Source organism: Ictidomys tridecemlineatus, unplaced genomic scaffold (assembly GCF_052094955.1).
Source record: "Ictidomys tridecemlineatus isolate mIctTri1 unplaced genomic scaffold, mIctTri1.hap1 Scaffold_91, whole genome shotgun sequence".
NCBI lineage: Eukaryota > Metazoa > Chordata > Mammalia > Rodentia > Sciuridae > Ictidomys > Ictidomys tridecemlineatus.
Window position 1 is genome coordinate 492,128 of NW_027526141.1, and position 13,054 is coordinate 505,181.

The 13,054-nt window shown below is 36.6% G+C and overlaps 2 long non-coding RNA genes across 3 annotated transcripts; one reads left to right on the forward strand and one right to left on the reverse strand.

Moving 5' to 3' along the window:
• Positions 1–58: 58 nt before the first annotated feature.
• Positions 59–6,881, forward strand: LOC144374844 (uncharacterized). Of its 2 annotated transcripts, none has more exons than XR_013434107.1 (4): positions 59–124; positions 2,577–2,707; positions 5,714–5,886; positions 6,480–6,881. It is a non-coding gene; the product is annotated as an uncharacterized LOC144374844 (long non-coding RNA). The 2 variants fall into 2 exon arrangements; XR_013434108.1 differs by having other exon boundaries at positions 72–128.
• On the reverse strand, positions 5,247–7,930 carry LOC144374846 (uncharacterized). The gene is made up of 2 exons (XR_013434110.1): positions 7,496–7,930; positions 5,247–5,940 (listed from the first exon to the last, which is right to left on the reverse strand). It is a non-coding gene; the product is annotated as an uncharacterized LOC144374846 (long non-coding RNA).
• Positions 7,931–13,054: the final 5,124 nt, after the last annotated feature.

The window sequence follows — 13,054 nt, forward strand, 5'->3', positions numbered from 1 at the left end:
CTAGGTTTTGCGCATGCTCCCAAGGCAGGTTTTGGGGCATGCTCAGAGCAAGCCCACGCTCACAATTTCCGGTGAGAGCTTTCTTCAGGAGTGGAGGCGGTTTCCTGCGGAGCTCCGGCGGTAGGTGGGTGAGTGCCGCGAGTATAATTGCGAGCTTACTTGTTTAGAAGACAAAAAGGGTGTGCTTGGATTTACCCGTGTTTTCCTTCCGAGTTTTTTCCCCTTATGCTCTAAAACCTTGGGTTCTGGGAAATGAGAGCCAGCTGGAGAAGCTTTGGTTACTGTGGCAACCATGTGTTACTGATTCTGGTTTTTGAGGATTTTCCTTCCGAGTTTTTTCCCCTTATGCTCTAAAACCTTGGGTTCTGGGAAATGAGAGCCAGCTGGAGAAGCTTTGGTTACTGTGGCAACCATGTGTTACTGATTCTGGTTTTTGAGGATTTGAAAAGAGAATTTGTGTTATAACTCCTCAAAGTACATGCTGGGTCGCATTCAGAGTCACATATTATTTCAAACTTAGGTGTTTAACCCCGGAAATTGACTTTAAAGGATTTAATTCTGGTAGTAATGTGGAAAAGCAGTATTTTAGGCAGGGTAACTAGTTAGAAAGCTAATGCAGTGATTAACACAATTTCAGGGTGTTGTAGAATTCCAGAGAAGAGGAAATATTGTAGAAATTCTAGGTGGTAGGATCAGAAGCTTTAATGCTTGGGTCGATGTGGGAAATGAGGGAGAGAGACACTGAGCCTCTTGAGGATTAATTCCAAACTCGCTTTTGCATTTGTATTTCTAGTTTCGTTTGCCACCTGCAATATCATTGCCTCCTACCTATCTCTTGTCCTAGTTCTAGTCATGCCTAGTAGTTTTATGTTCTCTGAATTTCCTTGTCCTCATTTTGTGTGTGTGTATGTGACCTTGGACAAGTTTCATAATTTCACTCCCTTAGTTTTTTCAACATAATGTGGAAGAAAACAATTAGTATGTAGTGTGAGTGTGTGTGATTCTGTGTGGGAGGGATAGAACCCAGGGCCTCATACACACTAGTCAGGCACTGTACCACTGAGTTACATCCCTAGCCCCAAATTAAATAATAGACCAGGTATGTAGTAAAGATCCAATAAATATTAGCTACTACTATTTGTATTGTATTTGTTATTTGCATTTTATTGTTTCTTTCTCTAGGCTTGAATTTTTTAAAATTAAGGGGAAATATCTTTATGTGCTTGGAACATAGTAATAGTTGAGTAATGGATTATTTATTTTGGCTGCTTCTGACATAATTAAATGCTTTTTGGGTATGTGGGGGGGTACCAGGTGTTGAACCCAGGGGCACTTAACCACTGAGCCACTTCCCCCAGCCTTATTTTGTATTTTATTTAGAGACAGGGTCTTACTGAGTTGCGTAGGGCCCTGCTAAGTTGCTGAGGTTAGCTCTGAACTGTGATCCACCTGGCTTTAGCCTACTGAGCTGAACAGATTACAGGCCTTGGCAAATTTATTCTTTACTTTAAAAGAACTGCCAGTTGCAGGTTGGAGTTGTTAAATGGGTAGAGTGCTTGCTTAGCATGTGTGAGGCACTGGGTTCAATCCTTAGCATCACATAAAAATAAATAAATTAATAAAGGTATTGTGTCCATCTACAACTAAAATATATATATAATTTTAAAAAACCTACAATGCAGTTAGTTAGCTTGTCCATTTATACAAAAAGATTCCCTGTGGTTTTGATAGGAATGATAGGACTCTGTAGACTAGTTTAACAATAGTGGTCTTCCAACCTGTGTATCTGAGGTGTCTTTATATTTATTTGGGTCTTTTGAAATTTGTTTCAACAATATTACTTTTCAGATTGAACTTTTCATCTCTTTCGTAAAACTTACACCTTTTATTTTTAGTTTTTGATGCTTTTACAAATGGCATTGTTTTCCTAATTTTATTGTTTGCTTCTTCATTGTAAATTCATTTTTTGTATTTATCTTGTACCTGGCAACATTGATGAATTCATTTATTAATTCTAATAAATTTTAATGGAATTTTAGAATTTTCTAGACAGAAAATATAGTTTTCCTTTTCAGTCTAGATGTCTTTTCTATAATTTGCTGAAAGCCCTAGCTAAAACCTCCAGTATAATGAATAGAAATAGTGAGAGGGGACATTCTTATCTTGTTCTTGATTTTAGGGAAAAAAAGCATCCAATCTATCACTATTAAATTTCATGTTTACTGTGGGTTTTTCATAGATACTGTTTAATCAGATTGTGGAAAGTTCCTAGATTGTCCATGGTCACAAGATGATCATGTAGTTTTTGTTCTTTGGTCTACTGATTTGGTTTAGATCAGTAGATCTTTATTTACATTAATAGATTTTCAGTTGTTAAGCCAACCTTGCATTCCTAGAGTAGATCCCACTTGAGCATGATGTATTATTCTTTTAACAATAGCTCAGTTTACTATTGTCTTAACAGAAGTTCTCAATACTAAACGACTTTTCTCTCTTTTTTGTTTTTTTGTGATGCTGGGTATTGAACTCTGGGCCTTCACCAAATGACTTTAAAAATTTTTTTTATCTTCGAGCAGATGAAAATGATTATGCATACAGTTCAGCAACCCAAAGTATGCTCAGTGACAGCTGAAAGACATCTGTAAATATTTGTGGATTGATTAAAACTCCTGGAGTTTGGGACCCTTTTGTGAAGAGTTATGTAGAGGTAAGTAGACTTTTCATAAAATTGTATTGGTTTTATTTTTGTCTTAAGCCTATGCGATATTGCATTTCTAATTATCTTTATTGATCAGGAGGAAATTTAATGGAGAAAATTGTTAGGGTTAGGGGTTAAGGGTTAAGGGTTAGGGGGTTAGGGTTAGGGTTTAGGGTTGGTTAGGGTTAGAGGGTTAGGGTTAGGCGTGAGGGTGGGGGTGATGGTGAGGGTTTAGGGTTAAGGTTAGGGTTATGGTGGTTAGGGTTAGGGTTGGGGGTTAGGGTTAGGGGTTGGGGTTAGGATTAGGGGTTAGGATTAGGGGTTAGGGTTAGGGGGTTAGGGTTAGGATTGGTTAGGGTTAGGGTGAGGGGTGGGGTTAGGGTTTAGGGTTGTTAGGGTTAGGGTTGTTAGGGTTAGGGTTGTTAGGGTTTAGGGGTAGGGGTAGGGTTGGGGTTAGGGTTAGGGTTAAGGTTAGGGTTAAGGTGTTAGGGTTAGAGGGTTAGGGTTAGAGTTAGGGTTAGGTTTAGGGGTTGGGGCTAGGGTTAGGGTTGGGGTTGGGGCTAGGGGTTAGGGGCTGGGGCTAGGGCTATGGCTTAGGGTTGGGGTTGGGTTTAGGGTGAGGAGTGAGGGGTGAGGGTTTTGGGTTAGGGTTAGGTTTAGGGTTTAGGGTGAAGGTGTAGGTGTTAGGGTTTTGGGTTGAGGGATGAGGGTGAGGGTTTTAGGGTTAGGGTTATGGTTATTGTTAGTGTTAGTGTTAGGGATTAGGGTCAGGGGTTGGGTTTAGGGTTAGTGTTAGGGTTCGGGGTTAGGGTTGGGGTTAGGGGGTTAGGGGTTTGGGTTAGGGTGGTTTTGGTGGTTAGGGTTAGGTTTAGGGTTTACGGTTAGGGTTAGGGTTAGGGTTGGTTAGGGTTAAGTTTAGGGTGAGGGGTTGGATTAGGTTTTAGGGTTTTGGGGTTGGGTTAGGGGTTATGGGTTAGGGTTTGGGTTTAGGGTTAGGGTTTGGGGTTAGAGGTTAGGGGTTCAGGTTAGGGTTAGGGTTGTTAGGGTTAGGGTTTAAGGTTTAGGGTTAGGGTTGTTAGGGGTAGGGGTAGGGTTGGGGTTAGGGTTGGGGTGGTTAGGGTTAGGGTGTTAGTGTTAGAGGGTTAGGGGTTAGGGTTAGGGGTTATGGGTTAGGGGCTGGGGCTAGGGTTAAGGTTAGGGGTTAGGGTTGAGGTTGGGGCTAGGGCTAGGGGTTAGGGGCTGTGGCTAGGGCTAAGGCTTAGGGTTGGTTGGGGATGGGGTTGGGGTTAGGGTTTAGGGTGAGGGTGAGGGTGAGGGTTTGGGGTTAGGGTTAGGTTTAGCTTTAGGGTTTAGATTGAGGGTGTAGGGGTTAGGGGTGAGGGTGAGGGTGAGGGTTTTAGGGTTAGGGTTTTTGGGTTAGGGTTTTAGGGTTAGGGTTAGGGTTTTAGGGTTAGGGTTTTTGGGTTAGAGTTAGGGTTTTTGGGTTAGGGTTAGGGTTTTGGGGTTAGGATTTTAGGGTTAGGGTTAGGGTTTTAGGGTTAGGGTTATTGTTAGGTTTAGGTTTAGGGGTTAGGGTCAGGGGTCAGAGGTCGGGGTTAGGGTTTAGGGTTTAGGGGTTAGAGTTTAGGGGTTAGGGTTTAGAATTTAGGGTTAGGGTTAGGGTTGGGGTTAGGTTTTAGGGTTTAGGGTTAGGGGTTAGGGTTATGATTTAGGGTTAGGGTTAGGGTTGGGTGTTAGGGTTAGAGGGTTAGGGAATACTCTCATGGACAAAGCAGATAGCAGGCAGTCTTTAAAAAATTTTTAAATTGAGTTATAATTAGTAAATTGGAATATACAGACAGAATGTGTCAAAAATGCATTTTTGGAGATCTGTCAAAAAAGCAAAGTATAATTTACTGTATCAGTTTGAATTTAATCTTGATTTTTCAGATGATGTCTAAATGTTTATTTTCATAATAAGCTTCAGTTTCTCATTTTTTGTTGTCTATGTGAGGGGAAATGCTGAAATATTTAGTTAAGAAAAACACTTTCAATGGAAAAATTGTAGACAACCAGTTTGGATGGCATGCATATTTTAAAACCAATATTGACATGATTCTTGGACATAAAATGATTCAAGCATAGAAACCAGAACTGTTATTACCCAGACAAGGGATTTAAGTGCATAATTCCCGTGATACTTCCTAAGAAGTATGACAACTATTTGTTTTCAGCTCTGACCCAGTGTTCAGGAGTGCCTGTTTCTTCAAAAAAAAATCTCCCCAGCCCCTCAAGCAAGAGAATGTTGACCATGAAGGCAGCAAGCAAAGAGCTCAGAAACACAAATTCAGGACCCGAAAGCCCTCAGTTACATTACTCCCAGAGTGCTAAATACCTGGAGGCCTTTAGGTTACAGGAAGAAAGTTCAGGAGGGCTGCATCCTTTTAACAAGACTGTCAGCAGCATATTTATAATCTGGATTTCTAGTTACTGTAGACCAATAAATAGACTGATGATTTTTTGCAATTAATTATAAAGACCCTGATATAGAGAACAGAGCAGCCCCATATTAGACAGCACCAGACAAGAATGGTTTAAGACACACTGAACATAACCCTAGACCAGAGTCAGTTAAACAAAGACACAAATCCTAGCCCAACCAGAAAAGATACAAAAATATTAGTACAAAGATGTGATTGTATATCATACAGACGTCTCCTGAAGTGGAGGTATTGTAGTGCACTAGTCTGAGCAGAGTTGGCTCAGATCCCAGCTTTGGCATTTTCTAACTATTGAACCTGAGAACAGGAAACTAGCTATTGTGTGTCTCACAGTGGGACTTACTTTATTTGAAAGCCTCTACTCTGGTACCCACCAGGTTGCAAATGGACAGCAAGTAAGACCTATTTTTCTTATGTTCCTCATTCTCTTGTTGCCCTAGTTACTCCTTTGAGATGAACGAGTAAGATACTGTATATGGTTCTCATTCTGCTGTGTCACGTTCAAATAACCTTTATGTTTTCTTCCTAACCGCAGAGTTTAAAAATCTCCTCTGGTCAAAGTCAAGAAGCAGTTTGTGGAAGGATCTTCCCTTTGTATTTTCCATGAGAATGTGTGTGGTAGAAAATTCCTGAGCACATGCAGAGCACCAACTGCAAAGGAGTCTGAGAGATGTAGTTTTCAGCATTCAGACTATGAACCAATCCCAGGTATTGTCCACCAAAGTCTGTAAAGATAGGTCAAGTTGGAATGGTCACCAACTGCTGGAAAAAGATTAAGAAATTATTAGAAGTGCTAAGGAAATTAGAATCATGCTTTCAATGTCTTAAGAATTTGATTTTCCCTCAAAGATCACATAGATTGTATACTACTACCATTCTAAAAAATTATGTGTTTATTTTACATTGTATTACACTAACTGCCTGTTATGGTTTAGATATCAAATTCTCCCAAATTCCCATGTGATAAAGTGCCTTTTGAGGGGTAATGGAATCTTTAAGAGGTGAGGGGCCTAGTAGGAGGTCATTGGGGGTGTTCCCTTAAAAGATATACTAGGACCCCAATCACCTTCCTGCTCTCCAGCTCATCAGGAGCTAAGTAGTTTTGCTCCACCATGCACTCCCACCATGGTGAGCTGACTTGCCATTGGCCCAGAGTCTTGGGGCCGACTGATCATAGACTGGATCCTCTATGAGCCAAAAAATAAGCCTTTTTTTCTTTATAAGTTGATAGTCTCCAATACTTTTTTATAGTGACAGAAAGCTGACTAAAATACAGTCCTTTTACTTTTTTTATATTATAGGTCTTAAGAATGTGATTCAAGAAGAAAATTGAAAAACAACTACATGAATGCTTTATCTAGCTGTATAAGAGATTCTTTTTCACTTCATGGGTGAAAATGCTAAATCTGAAGACCAATGAGTCTTTAAGTCAAATAACTATTTTATTAGTTTTCATACAAGGAATGATGGACAACCTGTGGTCAATTATGATCAATTTAGCTTAAGCCATTTGGAAATAACCACAATTTCCTATTCAAAGTTATCTGTTCCAGAAATTATGGAATGACATTATCCACAATATGATATGAATTAGATGTCATAAACTTGAGATTTCATAACCTATGAGTAAACATTTGAGAGTAAGGCAGTTGGATTTATAAGCAGTTAAAACACAAAATAAAAATTTAAAGGCTGGTCTACAAGTTTTAGCTGGTCATTCACGTTTCCCTAATGTTTCTTTCTACTTGCCAAACAAACATCATAGCTCCTTTCTCATATCAAATGTCCTCTGCCATTTACTTAGCACTAGGACCACACAATGAACGAGCACTGCATTCTCACTTTCCAATCTCATCCTACTGTTATCACTAACAGAAATCCTTATTAAGATTGATATGTTGCTTCTGGGACCCATGACAAGCAATCATTTACATTTACTTAAATAGGGAAAAAGAAAAAAAAAACTCTACTTATAAAACTAAGGAGTGGAACACAATACCCTCACCCCTCAGAATTGTGATTATTCTAAACCCTAGGTCTTTCACATATTTTTTCTTCCCATTTATGTACACCACTTTGTCAGGTGTTTTAGTCATCATTTTTACTGCTTTGACAGAAAGACCTGACAAAACAAATTTTAAAGGAGAAAGAATTTATTTAGCCTTCAATGTTTGAGAGGACTTCATCCATAAATGGCTCTGTTCATTGTTCTGGGCCTAAAGTTGAAGCAGAAGGGCATGGTAGAGGAAAGAAGCTCAGGACTTAGCACCAGACCTCAAAGAGACTTGTTTGAACCTACAAGTGTCTAGTGACCTACCAGTTATTTGTGCCCAGTCAGACTGCAGCACCCCAAGGGCATGAACCGGTGATCTATTTCCTTCAGCCACTCTCCATCTGATTATGGTGATAGCCAGATTAATCCATATCAGTTGTCAGGTTAAAGCTTTCATAATCTATGGGCTGGAGTTGTTATTCAGCAGTAGAGTTCTCCCTACCATGTGTGAGACACTGGGTTTGATCCTCAGCACCACCTAAAAATAAATTTATTATTTTTTTAAAAAAAAGCTCTCATAATCCAATCATTTCACCTCCACATTTCTTTGCATTGTCTTACATAATAGCTTTGGGGGGATACCTCATATCTCAAACATAACCTCATGCTTCTCTATTTGTAAAGTATCTGTGAAAACTAGAAACATAAGTGCATAGTAAAGAAACGTCCCCTCATCCTTAAATGTCAACAAACACAGACACACACGCACATACACAAATGAATATTTGTGCTTCTTTTTTAAAAATTTTATTTTTTAGTTGTAGGTTGACACAGTACCTTTTATTTTTTTATTTTTATGTAGTGCTGAGGATCAAACCTAGGAGGATCAAACCCAGTGCCTCAAGCGTGCCAGGCAAGCGCTCCACCTCTGAGCCACAACCCCAGCCCCTTGTGCTTCTTAATCTCAGTTTATTCAAACAACACTCATTTTAAAGATATATCTGGCTCCTAATTTGAATGTATTCCTGAATTTATTTCATTTAAAAAAATGTGTTTACAAGGGATTCTCTCTTGGTAGTTGCAGAAATGGAAACTGGACATAGTTTCATTGGGTGTATAAAAATAATTCAAATGTCATGCAGTGATTCTGTTTTTAATTGGACAACTGGGAGCCTGGGATGAGGAACTTTAAGTAAAGATTGCTCAGCATCAGTTGTTACATAAAGCTGCCAGAGAAGCAAAGGAACATTGTAAATGAGTCCTACTACCTCAGGTCTTAGAGAAAATTTTTAAAATGTCTGATCAGGGAAAATTAAAGAAAATTAAAAAGAATGTATGGACAAATTACAAAAGAATACATGTAATTAAGTCAAGTCATAAGGAGTTTAATGCACATTGGTATGTTGCCTTATAGAGCTATTTTCCTTTGTTTAAATATCTGCTTTCTAGTGTGTAAGAGAAAAAAAAAGTAACACTTTTTGGAGCTTGCAATGTTTGCATAAGATTGCTCATAGGTTTCTTGCACCAAACCTTATAATAGCAAAGTATATTTAGTTTTATAAATTACTTATAAAGCAAAGTATAATAGCAAAGTATATATAATAGCAAAGTATACACAAAGTATAGTTTTATAAATTACTTATAATAGCAAAGTATACAATATCAAAGTATTGAATATTTCTAGTATTATGGTGGTTTACATCAAGAAATCAATGATTCTCCAAATTCTGAAATTTATTAAGATTTAAAATATGATTTTGGAGAATATTACTTCCTTAGAAGTTTCTCTGATAGTTGGGAAAATAGAAATTTTACAGGACATGAAAGCTATAAGTGTCCTTGGAAGTCATCCAAACCAATACACTTGTTTTATAGCAGAAAAACAAAAACAAAAGCAAGTTACAAAGAAATTCAGTTGATTGACTCAGGATTGGGCAATTAAGTAGCATAATTACATGTTTCAAACTTATGTGTCTAGATCAGAGTTTTACAAATAAACTTCACCTTAAAACAGTTTAAAATGTTTAATGTATTCTTAGCATATTCATCAAAAGTAATATGCATCAAGATTTTTTAAATTAGGAAAAATAATTATTATATTTTCTCAAAATATGATACATGTTTGAAATAAGAATTTAATACATCCAATAATGTATATATAACATCATACTGATATAATGCATTTTAATATGGTTAACATTTTGAAGTGATACATAGTTGCTACCAATTATTCATTGCCATTTTCATCTCTATTCATAACCCTCCCCAAACCACTTTCCCCACTCAGAATAAATTCCAAAGTCTTTGCAATGTCCACCATTCTCACTGCTCTGAACATCTTTAGCTTCATCTTCTAACTTTCTCTTCTCCTCCCCAAGCCCACTGGACTCCTCAACCATCCTACAGTTCCAAGGTCATTAACACTACTGGCCCTTATGTTTGTTCTTTTCTTGACTCGGCCACTAGGTAGTCCATGGCTCACTCACACGGCATTACATCTGCTCTAACAACTACTTATTCGAGAGACCTTCCAGTAATACACTGTGTAAAATTTTATCCACTCATGTCATTGCACTCCAACCTCCTAAACTGCTTTATCCTGCTCTCTACACTTATCATAATCTAACCTATTAAGTGTATGTTCATTTCTTTGAGATGGAAGTCCCTCAACATCAGTTCCACAAGGGCAACTACCTTGTCTGTTTCATTTCCTGCCAGACACACAGTGTTGCTGAGAATATATATTGATTCAATATATTAGGATTTCACCTAAACTCAAACACTTCATGGAATTCGTTTTGAGAACTGCATCTTCAAGCCATTTTCTAAAATAAATAAAACAATTTCAATTTTATCTTGTTTAGTCATATTTCCACTAAACAAAACTACTCATCCTGACTAGTGATACTTAATCCATATGCAAAATATTTGAACCAAAAAAAGGTTGATATATATAAAAATAAACTTTAATTAAATTTTGATAAGAAATATTTGAACCTTAGCTAAATGGCTTAAACATATCCATGTTTATTTGTTTGAAAATGTCATCTAAATATACCCCACAATGAGGAATTATATTGTTTACCATATACATTAGCAATATTTTAGAAATATAAATACTTTATGTAAACTTAATGTCACTAATAATCCTTACCATAGGCAGATTCTGCTTCTTGCAGATATGCTCTGAAATCTTTCTTGGACATCTATGCTTTTAATAGAATAAAGCTTCTGAGCATTTAAGTATTTTGAATATTCTTGCTTCTCATCATAAATTACTATCTCAAAAGAGTTTAATTGGAATAGATTTTAACTACCAAATGTCACAGAATGGAATGATAATTTAGGAGCATATTTGTACCTTTAAATACATTTCCACTCATTATGTCCTCTATCCGATATTGCATTAAGCCACAGAAAAGGTGACTCAGACATGCCATTAAGATTGCCAAGGCTTAAAAAGCAGTACAATGGATAAAAAATGTATTACTCAAATGTGTCAAAATGGAACCCAATTATGCTTGATCTTAATAAGTCCATTACAAGCTATATTAATTAATAAAGCTTGTCAATCATTAAAAGACATTGCTTAGAGATATTTAATGTGTTGGGTTATTTTAAGATATGAACAATTGAAATAAGCTGTCAGCATATGTTCAAATGACAGTCAATCAACTACTGTTTATTGAGTAAAGTGCTGAGTGAAGGACCATTATAAATATGAAGATGAATAAAGATAATTCTTGCTATAAAGGAACCAGAATTCAAGTTGACTGTTAGTCTTGAATTTTTTTTATTTGTAATTAGGTAGCTAATCTAATTTTTAAATTTATTTTTGATTTTTCCTCTCTCATTTTTATATTGCATATGTATATTTCCTTCATTTACCAATTAAAAATAAATTATAAAACATGCTTTTCCTTTCTTTTCTACATCTACATAGTATTTTGTATTTATATATGACAGCAGAATGAATTACAATTCTTATTACACATATAGAGCACAATTTTTCATATCTCTGGTTGTATAATATTTTAAGTGTTTATTCACCCAAGCTCATAAACTGGATAGAGGAGGTGTAAGTTCAAGTTGCAGTCTAACCCATGTGACTGACAGAACAAATGTACAAAATAAAGGCTCAGACCACATCGGCATGTGATGTTCTCATTAATGTGCACCTTTCCTTGCTGAAATAAATATGAGAAGCAATAAGTTAGTGTTCCCAACTCTCAAGTAATGATTCTTATCATTTTCCGGGAATCTATTAAGGCATGAAGATCTTACACACATTATATAATTTTCAAAGTAATTCTGAGGCAGTCATTTAAAATAATTTAAAGCTGATTAAATTGATGGAGAGAGATATTAATAATTTTTGCCTAAATTACACAATTAGAAATTTTTATAAAGATCTATAAAACTCCAAAGAATATAGGCAGAGCTGCTCCCCAGATATTTCATGTACAAACTCATTCACTCTCACAAAAATTTAGTGAGATATGAATATGATTTCTAAGCTCACTCAATCTTTGAAGGTCTAGCTCAGTTTACTCAAATTCTTTACAGTGGCAGTTCTGTGTTCACTGATATCAAATGACCTCTGAGTTTCCACAACTTCTCTCTTTTCATCTTCTGATTGACACTTATATTTTGGGCCAGATAGAACAGAGGTATAATATAAGAAATTCTAGTTCTTCAGACACACTATAAGCATTATTTAATGTGGTAGTGATGTGATATCTCCAGAAAAGTGTAGGTCAAATTCAATCATATTCAATAAATAATCATTGTGAACTTTATTAGTAAACTTCAACTCCCTGATAATTTTACTTTCTCATGGATAGTTCCCTGAAGTATATCCCCTGAGTAATTTTATAAACCTATACCTTGAAAATTGTTCTATGCAATAAAAAATTTTAACTATGAAGTAAACACATTAAATTACTCATGTTTTCCATTATATCAAAAATTAAATTACTCATGTTTTCCATTATATCAAAACAATCCAGCTGTTATATTAGTAAGTGTACTAAAATGTATAATTATATATTCTAATATATATGTTGAACACATATACATTCACTCACATATTTTCAAAAGTTACCTCAACTTTTTAAAAAAAAAAAACATGGTAGTTGTCAATTGACTTTTATTTTATTTATTTATATGGCATGCTGAGAATCAAACCCATTTCCTCATGCGTGCTAGGCAAGCACTCTGCCACTGAGTCACAACCCCAGCTCCTATATGAGCATTTTTAAGATAATGCAATTTAAAATAGAGTTGTAAGTTTCATAGTTTAATAAAATAACAAAAGGCATGCTTTATACAGGTCTTTGTGACATATGTGTCATTAGGTAGAAAACAAGAATGATGAAGGAAGTCTTGAGACTCAGAATGTGGGTCCAGAGCCTAATGGTTCTTTGAGAAGCGTTCATTCCTTTCTCTAGGAATCCTCCATTCTCTGATACCCTAAGCCAGCAGATACACAGTATAAAAAAAATGGCTTAACATGAAATTCTAAGATACAAGAGCTAGTCATCCTAGGGGCTTAGTATGGGCCAGCAGCACTCTAGTCTTTGAGACATTGCCTGTCAGGTCCTACTATGGTTTCACTATTAGATGTCTCAAAAAGCTCACATGTGAGACAATGCAGGAAAGTTTAGCAGTGAACTGACTGGGTTATGAAAGCCTTAACCTAATCAGTGAGTAATCTCCCCTGATAGGGAGTAACTGAGTTGTGACTGTAGGCAAGTTGGGTGTGGCAGGAGCAGGTGGGTACTTGGAGGTGTGCTTGTGGGGTATACATTCTGTCCATAGCAAGTGGAATCTCTGTGTGTGCTTCTCAGTAGCCATGTCTTGACCTGAATTCTTCTATCATAT